We start from the raw sequence: 14,379 nt of genomic DNA on the forward strand, positions 1-14,379 counted from the left end.
TATTTAAAAATCAATAACACGACAATTGGTCGAAAGTAAAAATACAAAAGGCCTTGTTGAAGCACACAAAATGAGACGAGATATAGAGGTAAAAAACTTTACCAGGAAGCCGCTATGACCAGCAAAATACAGCCAAATCTACATTTGAGTACTTAAAGACATGAAGATATCCATAGCTAAAATATCATTTAGAAAACAACAAATAATCTTGATGCCAAATTACAATAAATCAACAACGTGTCTGTTTATTATTCAAAGGAATACAAAACACGGCACTGAAACAGCTGTGATAGAAGCCGTCAGAAGAAAGACAAACAACAAGGCAATGAAATAGCCGTGACATATGCTGGATAAACCGACAGAACATACCGGAAGGAAAAAAGGAGAGAGTGAGTATTCATTCAAATAACAGTTAAAAGAAGAATATAAGATTTCTCACTAGAAGTAGAAACACCTTTATACCTTAAATAATTGTAAGATTTTCGAGGTGTATCAATTCACGAAGAGATAAAGATAGAGTTTCCAGAGTGCAATCCTCGCCGTTAAATATGACTGAGAGACCCCTTAGCCTTGTCATACCTTGAAGATCCGTCACACTGCTATGCTTTGTTGAGAAATTACCAAGTCTCTCCAAGTTGATTAGATTACCTAATTCCAACTTTGTCTCACCTTTTATATTACGCGGTAAAGCGAGGTATCTCAATTCTCGCAACTCCTTCAAGAAATTGGACATGCGGGGTGGAAATACAGGCGCAAATACATCTATATCCAAATAGAGGAGCAGCTTCAGATTCCCGATAGAAGAAGGTAGATGAGTTACCCATACTTGGTTTAAATTCAAGTATCTTAAGTGAATGAGCTCTCCAATGCTAGGGGGTAACTTTACATCCATCAAATTCGGCTCCAGAGAGATCTAACACCCTCATCAATTGTAGCCTTGTAAAACATAAATCTGATGAATGCCTAATACCCACGAGAGATCTAAGCTTCTGATTCATGATATAACCCTTCAAATCATTTCTAAGACAACCTGGACGTATGACGAGTCTGCGAGATATACAAGAAGATTGAGATGTTGAAATTGAGGTTCTTGTATCAAAAACTTGTACGAAATTTTCTTCTTCGGCTTTCTGTAGACAAACTTCTCTCATCATGTCATGCAACTTACATGTTTCAAATCTTGAAGTACTAACTTCTCTTTCAGATATAACCATGTTTCTCTTGATCAATTCTGTTATGTATCCATCTGCGACCTCTCGAATGGTCGCTTCAGCGTAATACTTCGGCTTGGGTATTCCTTCTGCAGCCCAGTAATAAGACAGATTCCCAATATTTTTTGAAAAATCTTCAGGAAAATGGGAAAGGTAGAGGAAGCACTGCTTCAGATAAATAGGCAACTCTTCAAAGCTTAGACTCAAAATATGATAAACGGAACTGATATTTCTGTCGTTGAAGCTTGTCCCTCTAACAATGTGAGATTTAATATTCTCATATACCCTTTTCCACTCTTGCAATGTGTATTGCACAGATAACAACCCTCCTAACACTTTTACAGCCAACGGTAGACCTCCACAATGTTTTATCATTTGCTTACCCATCTCTTCCATTTCTTCATCGACCTTATATTCTACACACGACATCGCCAAGATATGGTGAAATAACATGAATCCCCATAGATATTAGAGAGATATTATAATTTATAAAGGAAAAGCAGATTGTGATCATCGTGAGTTTTATTTATAAAACTGTCTTAATGCTTACCGGTAGAGTTTTCTCTAGGAAACACTATCCTTTGGAAAATTTTCCAACACTCTTCTAGAGTTAGACAATTTGGTTTAGAGGTGAAACATTTTGGATCTGCTCGCAATCCCACACCCTCGTTGCGAGAAGTAAGTAGTACCTTCCAACCTGTACAAAATATACCTAACTTTTATATAATTTCTAACAGAAAAGAACATAATGCTTCATAACCAATATGTGCATCTTGTTCTGACCTTTCTCTTTTGTTTTCAATCTGAAGGTGCAAATTACATATTCTAAAGAGAATCATTTAATGTATGTATCATAGAAAGTCACCTTTTGTCCGTGGAAACATTGGTTTAATTATGTCCCAATCTTCTTCTCTCCATATATCATCAAGGACAATCAAAGTATTTTATGTTTCCAAAACTTGAACGAGTCTTCAGTCATCTTTGACACCTTATACTCTGGCCCAAGTTTCCGCAAGATCGTCTGCCATACGTACTTCCTTGTAAGTTGTTGTGAAACACATACCCACGCGAGTCCTGCGAAATGACTTTTTACTGTCTCATGATTAAAAACTTGTCTTGCGAGGGTGGTTTTACCAATACCGCCCATCCCAGTTATGGAAACCACTTGACTCCTATCTTCATCCACCAAATAGCCAATCAATTGCTCAACACTCTTCTCCAGCCCGACAAGATGATCTTCATCATCGCTAGAAAACGTTTGTCGCAATTCCCTTTGTCTTTCCTGTAAAGACTTCGTATCTCTTTCATTGACAATGACTTGTTGTACGCCAAGACTTTGCATGTCCCGAATCACCTTAGAGATCCTCGTACTTATTTCTCTAATATTTGAAGCAATCCCCATGCTTTTGGAAAACCTTCCCACACTGTTCCTGATCATGCCCTTCGTTTTTCCAAGTTCTTCTTTCAAGAGAAAGGTTTCGATTATATCTTCTGCGTCATAGACAATTTCCTTGATCTCTTGCACAGTGTTTCTAACCATTGCACTTGTATGTTTCTTGGCATCTGCATCTTCCAGAAAGCACCTTAACATATTCAAATCACTTTTTAATCCATCAAATTGCTCTTTAACTCCTCGAAATCGCTCAGATTCTTGGACAAGGAGGTCCCAAAGCTTCTCGACTCCAAAAGATAAAAGTGTCTCTGCCATAAGTCTCCTGCTCAACAATGAAAGTAGTAGTCAATAATCACTTGAAGAGGGTCCATGAATGAGTCCACAACTCAGATATACTATTTTTGTTGGATCTAAATATAAACCACAAATCTTTCTATAGAGACATGAACAATACTGGGATAAAAAACAAAAAATACAAAAACATCGAAGTACCTTCCTCCACCGAAACTAAAGAGAGAAAAGTAATAATCGCCTCCTGGAATTTGCTACTCATTCAACTGATCTGTATTTTTTTTTAACGATAAGAGTTGACTCCAAGTCAACCAACACCTGCTTTGGCCAGAAAGTGATAACGTTAAGTCAGGATTCACAATATCAAAACAGAGTAAACGAAACAGAGTAAGAAACAGAGTTTATTAAGAACTTGTAATCGGAATATTGATACAACGTTCAATAAAAACGCAGCTCAATCTTCTCACCAGTAAGAGTCTCCGATGGAGATACTCCAACAACGGTGAGGACGAGATCTAGAAAGTTCTAGAGAAAAACGATTACAAACTCAGATAAAACGTGATATGAAAAACGTGAGCTAACAATGCTCAAATACTAAACACACAGCTGACAAACAGCGTCAACCAATTATTCCCTTCCCGTTATCTACCAGAATTTCTCCGTTACTTCGTCATCCTTAATCACACGTGCTTAATCGTTCCTTCTTATCTTGACTTATCTTTGACCGCATCATGATACTCCACGTGTGACCATCGCATCCTACATCAAAGCTTCCCCGTTCGAAGAACCTTGTCCACAAGGTTCAAAAGATGGAAACTTCCTCTGTAGATCATAAAGGAACTCCCATGTAGCCTCCTCCGGTGTTTCATTTGACCACTGAACCAGGACCTTTGTAGCAGCGCGCCCCTGACGTTTGACCATCTTACGATCCAGAATGAGCACTGGTTCCTTGATCAACACATCAGACACAATAGAAGGAAGTTGAGTCGAAGTGTGCACATTACCCACTACTGCCTTGAGCTGAGAAACGTGAAAGACAGGGTGTATGAGAGACCCCGCTGGGAGCAGTAGTTTGTAAGCGACCTTACCACAACGGTCAACAATCTTATAAGGGCCAAAGTACTTGGGAGCCAACTTCTGATTGGAACGGACTACCACAGACCCTTGACGATACGGTTGCAACTTGACAAAGACAGAATCACCAATTTCAAAGTTCCGATCAGTTTGATGCTTGTCTGCAAACTGCTTCATGCGGTGTTGAGCTCGAAGAAGATGAAACTTCAGAACCAGAATCATACTCTCACGTTCTTGCAGACTTCTAGCCACCACGGCAACTTTGCTCTCACCAGGAAGATAAGGCAAATGAATCGGAGGGGCCTGACCGTAAACAGCTTCGAACGGACTGAATTGAGTAGCAGTGTGGAAGTTTGTATTATACCAAAAATCTGCTAAAGGAAGCCAGTCACTCCACAAGTGAGGTTTATCACTGCACATGCAACGGAGATAGGTCTCCAAACACCTATTCACCACTTCAGTCTGCCCATCGCTTTGAGGATGATAAGCTGTTGAGAACTTCAAGTCAACCCCTTGTAAAGTGAACAACTCATTCCAGAAAGTACTGATGAAGACAGTGTCACGGTCACTGACAATGGAACGAGGACATCCATGTAGTTTAAACACATTGTTCATAAAGGCTTGTGCCACAGTCATTGCCGTGTAAGGGTGAGCCAAGGCAATAAAATGGGCTGCCTTCGATAACCGATCAACCACCACAAATATCACAGTGAAACCTGAAGAAGGAGGAAGTCCGTCAATGAAATCCATAGAGAGATCAGTCCACAACGCTTCAGGTACAGGTAAAGGCTGCAACAACCCCGGATAAGCGGATGTGTCATATTTGCATTGTTGACACACTGCACAACTTCGAATGTAAGTTTGTATGTCCAATGCCATGCCACGCCAATAAAACAACCCTTTAACCTTCTGATAAGTAGCATCTCTTCCAGAGTGTCCACCTACAGCCGAACAATGCATCCACTGGAGTATAGAGTTGCGAAGCTGGACATCACGAGGAACAACAATCTTATTTTTCCGACGCAAAACCGACTGCACCCACGAGTAATGCTTCTTAGCCTCCGGGTTCTCTTGTAACAGCTTAATTAGGTCTTTAAGTTCAGGGTCTGAGTCATAATGAGCCTGGATTTCTTTCATAAGATCACACTCGAGAACCAACATTGCCATGTGTAGGACTTCAGCACCTTCAACACGCGACAGAGCATCAGCTGCAATATTGTCTTTTCCTTGTCGGTATTGTATCTCATAGTCGAACTCCAACAATTTAGGCAGCCATTGTTGTTGAATTGGGGTGTTCAACCTCTGCTCCAGCAAATATTTAAGACTCCTTTGATCAGTACGAATGACAAAATGGTTTGGAAGCAGGTAATGTCTCCATTTTTGTACCGCAAAAACAACCGCCAACAACTCCTTTTCATAGATAGGAAGATGCAGTTGTTTTCCCTTCAAGTGACGGCTAATGAATGCCAAGGGATGACCTTCCTGCATCAATACTGCCCCAATCCCTGTAGTACACGCATCAGTCTCGACCAAAAAAGGTTTGTCAAACAGAGGAAGAGCCAACACAGGTGCCTGACAAAGAGCTTGTTTCAGACTGTTAAAGGCTTCCAATGCTTCAGTCGACCATAAGAAGGCATCTTTCTTCGTTAATACCGTTAGAGGCCTGGCAATAGTACCAAAATTTTTAACAAAACGTCGATAGTATCCAGCAAGACCAAGGAACCCACGTAGTTGTTTCAAATTGGAGGGAACAGGCCAATCTGCAACCGCTTTGATCTTGTTTGGGTCAGTAGCTACTCCTCCAGCTGCTATGTAGTGTCCCAAATATTCTATTTTGTCAGATGCAAACTCACACTTGCTCTCCTTAGCGTATAGGTGATTAGCTCGCATGACTTGAAATACTTGTGGCAGATGTTGAATATGATCTTCTAAAGAGAGACTGTAGATCAAGATGTCATCAAAGAAAATGAGGACAAATTTCCTTAAGAACTCTTTAAACACAGCGTTCATCAGTCCTTGAAATGTTGCAGGGGCATTGGTCAAACCAAAAGGCATGACTAAATACTCAAAATGTCCAGCATGAGTCTTAAAGGCAGTCTTGTGAATGTCTGCAGGATCCATCCTCACCTGATGATAACCGGCCCTTAAATCGATCTTAGAGAAAATTACAGACCTTCCCAACTCGTCCATAAGGTCTTCAATCAACGGAATGGGAAATCTATTTTTGATAGTTAAGCTATTCAAGCCCCTATAATCCACACATAGCCTCCAAGAGTTGTCCTTCTTCTTGACTAACACTACCGGAGAAGAAAAAGGGCTAGAGCTCACTCTTATTGTACCCGCAGATAGCAACTCATTCACAATTTTGTCAATCTCATCCTTCTGGTACAAAGCATAACGATATGGTCTTTGATTGATGGGATCAGAACCTTCTTTCAACACAATGGTATGGTTGTGATTCTTCCTGAAAGGAGGAAGCTCCGTAGGTTCAGCAAAAATATCTGCATACGAATCTTTTAACTTCAACACCTCAGAATTGTTCTTATTGATATTTTGACTCATTTCCACCGCATACACCATCATATCTTCCTGCGGTCCCATTTCATGAGCACAAATCATAGAAACTTGCATATTCTCCTCTTGTCGTTTATTAAACCGTGTAGCTTTCACCGTTCTGACAGCACTAGGTTTAATTCCATGCAGTAGTATCTTCTGATTTTTCCAGAAGAATCCCATCTCTAGCTTCTGCAAATTCCATGTAGTGTCCCCGAGAGGTGCTAACCATTGTACTCCTAACACCACGTCACACCCTCCCAAAGGGATTATCATGAAATCATCTTGAAATTGTGTCCCCTGAAACTGCCACTTAAACTGAGAAACCCTTCCTTGGACTCCCAACCTGCTACCATCAGCTACTGCGACTCTTGTAACCCCTGCTGGTTGAATGTTGACCCCCAACGTCTTAGCAGTCTGAGGGTCCATGAAATTATGAGTGGAGCCAGTGTCCAATAAAATGAAGAGGACCTTCTTGTTGTGGACTCCTCGCACTTTCAGAGTTCTATAGTCCGTTATACCTGCAACCGCACTGATAGATACTTGAGGAATATCCTTCTCTTCTTCCTTATAAATGGCTAGATCAGTATTGCTCCACTCCTCTTCCTCTTCCTCATCTTTCACTTCAATCATGTAAACCTGAGTTTTCTTATGCTTAAGATAATGATAAGGCGTATACTTCTCATCACATATATAACATAATCCCTTAGCACGTCTATCACTCATTTCTTCTTGAGATAAGAACTTGCGTGGTAACTTCTGCAACCCGGTGTTAGACTGTTCCCCTGTAGGTTCTTTCTGCCCTTGAAATGCATGTTTCTTAACACTGCCACCATGAGAGTGTTTTGAGTAATTACCCCCCCGACTGTGTACCATGTTGCACCGGATGAGCTTTCTCATATAGTCTACCAAGCACCAAACATTGCCTCACCGACTGAGGTTGAAACATGCGAATGTGCATCTGCGTATCAAGTCTCAAACCCGCCAAATATGCACTAACCAAGTAATCCTCAGATAAGGTAACTCTTGTACGGATCAGCTCAAATTTTTGATGGTAATCTACTATACCAGCTGTTTCCTCCAACCTCTTCAACTCTGCTATCGGATCCTCCAATACATCTTCGAACCGTTCCTTCAACAACAACCTATAAGAAACCCAATCACGCAACAAGTTTCTTCCAAAAGGAGTCTGCACTAAAGCATGATGCCAAGTCGAAGCATGTCCATCAAAATGCATAGCGGCCATCTTAACCTTGGAATCATTGGGTGTAAAGTCCAATGAAAAGAAATCCTCCACCTTAACAAGCCACTCCGAGATGCGTTCACCATCAAAGCGAGGGAAACCCACTCGACCTAAACGCGTAACTCCCGAGCAATGACCATTCATCGCCGATCCTCCTACATAACGTTGAGCCACCCCTTCTCCATACGAGTCTGGCGTCGCGGATACTGCCATGGGACTCTTCTCTCCTCTTGAGCCAGAGTTCGGAGTTGATTGACAACCAGGGATCATCTTAATCATCGAGAACATATCCGCAATGCTCCGATCTATCTTTTTGTTTTGCTCAGCTATCGCAAACTCCAGCGCTTGCGTCCTATCAAGCAAACTTGGTGTAACCACCGTTTCCTCTCGCTCATCAGTAACCACCTTAGATCCTTCATCTCCTCCATCAGTTTTGTTCACCTGAGATCGTGTCTCCACCATCGTTCCAAGCACCGACTAGCTCTGATACCAATGATAACGTTAAGTCAGGATTCACAATATCAAAACAGAGTAAACGAAACAGAGTAAGAAACAGAGTTTATTAAGAACTTGTAATCGGAATATTGATACAACGTTCAATAAAAACGCAGTCAATCTTCTCACCAGTAAGAGTCTCCGATGGAGATACTCCAACAACGGTGAGGACGAGATCTAGAAAGTTCTAGAGAAAAACGATTACAAACTCAGATAAAACGTGATATGAAAAACGTGAGCTAACAATGCTCAAATACTAAACACACAGCCGACAAACAGCGTCAACCAATTATTCCCTTCCCGTTATCTACCAGAATTTCTCCGTTACTTCGTCATCCTTAATCACACGTGCTTAATCGTTCCTTCTTATCTTGACTTATCTTTAACCGCATCATGATACTCCACGTGTGACCATCGCATCCTACATCAGAAAGTCTTCAACAATCTTTGGCCACGTGTTATTTTGTATTGGTTCCCAAAAAGAAAAAAGAAACGAATGGATAAATGTCAGTTAAACATTGGTCAAGCTTGGTGGGATTCATTCATCAAACTGGTTTAAGTCTTCTCTGTCTAATAAAATAAAATATAGAAAATGATAATCACTTCTTTGGTTTTTTTTCACAGAAACAATATAACATTGACTTATATAGAATGCTAGCTCAAAACACTGCAGCTACCATAGTGATTACTGGAAATATTGAGCTAAGAAGGAACCTTACGTCTCATTCTTACCAAGAGAAAGATATATGGTCCTTTTAAAGCATTTCGTCCACTGAAACATTGATGCTGAAAGCAGTTTAGGAAACTCAAGAGGGATCTTCTCAACAGATAGATTAACATCCTATTTTTCATTTTTCCTGGTCGACTCTGCATAAGTAAACTTCTCCTCCTTCCAAACTCTAATGACATTTCACTGCCATAACTCCGAAATGAGTTCTGTCAAGGAAGTTAGATCATCATCACTTTTACTTTTCAAAACCACGAACAGACAGATTTGATATGTTTGATTCATTAAATTGCTCACAACCTCCCTAAAATCGCTCAAAATCACGGAAAAGCAGGTCCCTAAGTTTCTCAAATCCAAACGATTAAAGTGTCTCTTGCTCAAGTAGTATTAAATGCCAAAAAGAGTCTTTACAGATTCAACATGGAGACTTATTTAAGTTCCTAAACCCTCATCAGATTCGTTAGAACAAAACAAATACTCAGCTCAAGATGACCAAGACAGACCAAAGGACCATATGAGAAATCTTAGAAGAATTCTCTCAATAAGAAATCAGAAAGTAATGAGAATCAAATGTAATACCGAAAACTACTCAGCTCTCCAAGGCACAAGGGAAGAAGAGTATTGATACTATTATTGTATAAGGATTTATAATAATACTCTTCTCCCACGATCATGATCCACTTGAAAACATCTTCGCTTCAGAAGATATTCGCCTTAAAAAACAAAAAGAGAACATTAAGTATCAATGTTTTCACAAAAAAGTTAAGTCATGCTATCCTATATTCTTTTTCCAGACCATGCGAACGCACTATTAATCTAGCCATTTTCATAATAGTAAATGTGGAATTCTCGTGGAATAACACAAGAATTTGATTGGGGAAAGAACATATTACCTGGTTGTCTATTGTTGGAGAGTCCTCGTCTGAAGTATTCTTGTCAAATACAGGAATTTTCAAAAGAGGAATGTGTTGGACTTTGTAGTAATCTTGTCCTCCTTCTTTCAGTTTAACCAAAAATTCCCACTTAGATGTATAGATGCTCAGTTCTTTCAAGGAAGTGATAAATCTCAGCCCATCTGGAAGCTCCTTTAAACTCTCACAGTGACGAATAGTCATAGTGCGAAGAAGAGCCATGGACCCTTCTTCCACTATCCATTCTACCAACTGACTTAGTTCTTTCAATATAAGCTTCTGCAACTGAAGAAACCCACCACTCGAACAAACCATTCTCCTCCCAACAACGCGTTATGCCATAACGTAACCACCTTTAAGTGAAGCATCTTCTCTAAAATAGGCATTGGATCCTCCACCAAACGACAATGATGTAGAGATATGGTTGTAAGGTAAGAAGAGAAGTGTTGCTCATCAGGTAAACTGGGCATATATATAGTCAAATTCAGCTGTTTGAGATGACGACAATCCAAAACAAATCCTTCTTCATCACTATTGGGAGCGTATACCTTATAACCATATATAATAAGACTCTCCAGGTGTCTAAATTCACTTACTGATGAAGACAATGCTTCCATAGTGCACTCCTCGCTGTTGAATATGATTGAGAGACCTCTTAGCTTTGTCATACGTTGAAGATCCGTAACACTACTATGCTTTGTTGAGAAATTATGCAACGTCTCCAGGTTGATTAGATTACCCAATTCCAACTTTGTCTTATTTTGTATTTCCCACGGTAAGTAGAGGTATCTCAATTCTTGAAACTCCTTCAAGAAATTGGACATGTAGATTGGACATCCGAATACATCCAGATTCAAATGAAGAAGCAACTTAAGATTCCGCATAGAAGAAGGTAGATGAGATACCCATGCACGGTATAAACTCAAGTATTTTAAGTGGATTAGCTTTCCAATGCTAGAGGGTAGCTTTCCTCCATCAAACCGGCATCTAGAGAGATCTAAAACCCTCATCAACTGTAGCCGTGTAAAGCATAAACTTGTTGACATCCTATCTAACCTTGGAAGCTGCTTGATAAACAAGAGAGATCTAAGTTTTGGATTCAGCATATGCACCTCCATATTAAACCTATGACCAGGCAAATCTATGACGAGTCTGCGGGATATACATGGAGACTGAGAGTTTCCAGTATTTGCATCAACAATATGTACAAAATTCTCGTCTTCTGATTTACGCAGACAAACTTCTCTCATCATGTCATGCAACTGACATGTTTCATATCTCGAAGTCATAATGTCTCGTTCAGAAATAATCATATTTCTCTTTACCAATTCTTCTATGTATCCCCATCTGCGACCTCACGATCAGACGCTCCATCGTAATACCTTGGCCTTGGTATTCCTTCTGCAGCCCAATAATAGTACAAATTCCCCACATCTATTGCATAATCTTCTGGAAAATGAGCAAGGTAGAGGAAGCAGTGCTTCAAATAAATAGGCAGCTCTTCAAAGCTCATATACAAAATCTGATATACTGAACTGATATTTTTGTCACTGAAGCTAGTCTCTCCAATAATGTGGGATCCGATATTCTCATATACCCTTTTCCACACACGAAATGTGTATTGTGCGGCTAACAAACCGCCTAACACCTTAACAGCCAAAGGTAGACCTCCACAATGTTTGACCATCTTCTTACCCATCTCTTCCATTTCTTCATCATCAGCATTATGCTCTACACAACATCATCAAGATATGGTGAAAAATTACATTAGTGTCATCGAGATATTATTAAGAAAAGAGGATTGTAGTCATCCTAAGTAACAAGTCCTGAAAGCTTACCGCTAGTGTTAACTCTAGGAAATGCTATTCTTTGAAATAGTGTCCAACTTTCTTCAGGAGTTAGACAGTCTGGTCTAAAGTTGAAACATGTTGGAGTTGCATGTAATCCGACACCCTCATTACGAGAAGTAAGTAGTACCTTCCAACCTACAAAAAATTGACTTCTTTTACATAGCCCCTAACCCAAAACGTAGCCCCTAACCCAAAACGGAGCTTAATGCTTTATGACCAATATATCTCCTTTTTCCCGTGGAAAAATTGGTTTGATTATGTCCCAATCTCCTTCTGTCCATATATCATCAAGAACAATCAAAGACTGTTGTGTTTCCAACACTTGAAAAAGATTCTCTTGAAGCTCGTCTTCTGTCATCTCTAACACCAGATGTGGCTTTAGTTTCCGCAAGATCGTCTGCCAGACATACTGCCTTGTAAACTGTTGCGACACACATACCCACGCCAATCCAGTAAAATGACTTTTTACAGTCTCATGATTAAAAACTTGTCTTGCGAGGGTAGTTTTACCAATACCACCCATCCCAGTTATAGAAACCACTTGACTTCTATCTTCTTCTACCAAATAGCCAACCAATTGCTCAACATTCTTATCCAACCCCACAAGATGGTCTTCATAATCGCTAGAAAACGTATGCCGCATAACCCTTTCTCTTTCATGTATAGACTGCGTAACATTTTCACTGACAATGACCTGTTGAACGCCAAGAATCTGCATATCGCGAATCACTTTAGCAATCCTCTTACTGAGAGCTTCCATATCAAAAGCAAGTCCCCTACGATCAGCAATAACACAAGCAAGTTGTCTAATACGTTTCTTGATTCCACTTGTTTTACCAAGTTCTTCTTTTAGAAGAAAGGTTTCGATTATATCTTCTGCATCATAAACAATCTCTTTGATCTCTTTCACAGTGTTTCTCACCATTGTGCTTGTATGTTTTTTGGCATCTGCATCTTCCAAAAAGCCTCTTAACGTCTCTAGTTCACTTTTTAATCCATTAAACTGCTTTTCAACTCCCTGAAATCGCTCAGATTCTCGGAAAATGAGGTCTAAAAGCTTCTCGAATCCGAATGACAAAAGTGTCTCGGCCATAAATCCCCTGTAGCATTTATCAAAAGGTTTCTTAAAATAAAGATATGTTTGTCAGCTCCTAAGTCACTACCAAGCCCTTATCAGATTCGTTAAAATTAAACACACCAAGAAGACTAAGTAGTGAGGAATTATTGAGGAATTTTCCCAAGAAGAAAGCATGAAGTCAAGAAAACTGAAAATTTCAGATTCGTTTTGAACAAAAGCAAATACTGAAGAGTCAGGATCACAAAGACAGACAAAGAGGACTAACTACTAAGTACTCACCTCTCTGAAGCACCAAGGAACTCAGCCGTCTTCTCTCTTTGGATGGAGTGTGAGATGGGTTGATTTTTGTTTCGAAAAATGTTTCAGTGGAGAAAAAATTGCCGGCGCAAGAAGAGAAGAAATTGAGCTGGGCCCAAAAGTTTAAAGGCCCAAAACGTTTCAGGGCCCAAATTTTAAACTTATTATCCTTTATTAAAACCAAATTGTATAATCCCAAAATGTGTTATGTTTATTCAAATATGTTATGTTATGTAAACAACTTATGTTCATAATGTTTTATACAAATATGTTATTTATTCAAGGTGGACATGGAAGAATTCTCGACATTCTCCTTGACCTTGATTTTGAGGAAGGACAATGTGCTTGCGTATCGTCTGGCACTACAAGTTCGTACCCAACCGCATGTTAGTACTTTTGTAAATGACTCTCTTCCCAATTGGCTTTCATGAGCTAAATTTTTTCATTGTTGTCAAAAATATATATATATATATATATATATATATGTTATTTATTCATCTATAATGTTTAGTCACAGCCTTGGTGTTATGTAACTTCTGTTCACGAAAAAATGGTTGGCACTATATTATCTCGAGGCCGGGATGATTTTCTCCTCATGAGATGTTATCTCTCTGAGCCTTCTTTCCCTTTTGCCACCATAGTCATGTTCAATTTTGCTTTCTATGCCCTTTCCGGATTCTCTACATTTCATGATGATTTGATGTTGATCATCATGCATGATCTACACTTATGTAGTCTTTAATAGTCTTTAAATTCCTTCAATATCTTGCTTTTTATGCCCTTCCCGGCTGTACAAGAAAATACTATTTTGTGTGGGATCTAATCAACAGAGCTTTGTACAGAGACAATATTGATATAATTTTTTTTTTCTTAAAGTTACTATATCAACAATAATCACCTCTTGGAATTGCTTTTCGCACATACAGATCATCTGTATAGACGACGTGCTTTTTCATAGAAAAAAAAAGAAGTTTAAAGAAGCAGAGGCAAATATTGTTACTCTATAAGTCTATAAGCACCGGTAATACAATGCAGCTACCATAGTGCTCATTGTATCAAGATTACTACTACATAGTTTAAGATAATGCTACATCTTTCTACTACTTATCTTCTTAGCTTCTCTAGTCCTTATCACATTAGGATTTAGCTCTATCTCTATCTCTACTTGTATAAATACAACTCTACATCTACATGAATACACAAGTTTTCTACAAACTATTTCATGGTATCAGAGCTCTCTAAAATCTAAATTTTTC

At 39.3% G+C, this 14,379-nt stretch overlaps 2 pseudogenes across 2 annotated transcripts; both read right to left on the reverse strand.

Moving 5' to 3' along the window:
- Positions 1–169: 169 nt before the first annotated feature.
- On the reverse strand, positions 170–3,223 carry LOC104787189 (putative disease resistance protein At1g59620; annotated as a pseudogene). Its single transcript, XR_015557384.1, has 4 exons — positions 3,097–3,223; positions 2,077–2,926; positions 1,762–1,908; positions 170–1,627 (listed from the first exon to the last, which is right to left on the reverse strand). The product of XR_015557384.1 is annotated as a putative disease resistance protein At1g59620 (transcript).
- Positions 3,107–13,178, reverse strand: LOC104787190 (putative disease resistance protein At1g59620; annotated as a pseudogene). The gene is made up of 7 exons (XR_015557386.1): positions 13,106–13,178; positions 11,979–12,848; positions 11,737–11,885; positions 9,881–11,629; positions 8,993–9,196; positions 8,688–8,705; positions 3,107–3,223 (listed from the first exon to the last, which is right to left on the reverse strand). The product of XR_015557386.1 is annotated as a putative disease resistance protein At1g59620 (transcript).
- Positions 13,179–14,379: the final 1,201 nt, after the last annotated feature.

Source organism: Camelina sativa, chromosome 5 (genome assembly GCF_030686135.1).
Source record: "Camelina sativa cultivar CO46 ecotype springtype chromosome 5, ASM3068613v1".
Lineage (NCBI taxonomy): Eukaryota > Viridiplantae > Streptophyta > Magnoliopsida > Brassicales > Brassicaceae > Camelina > Camelina sativa.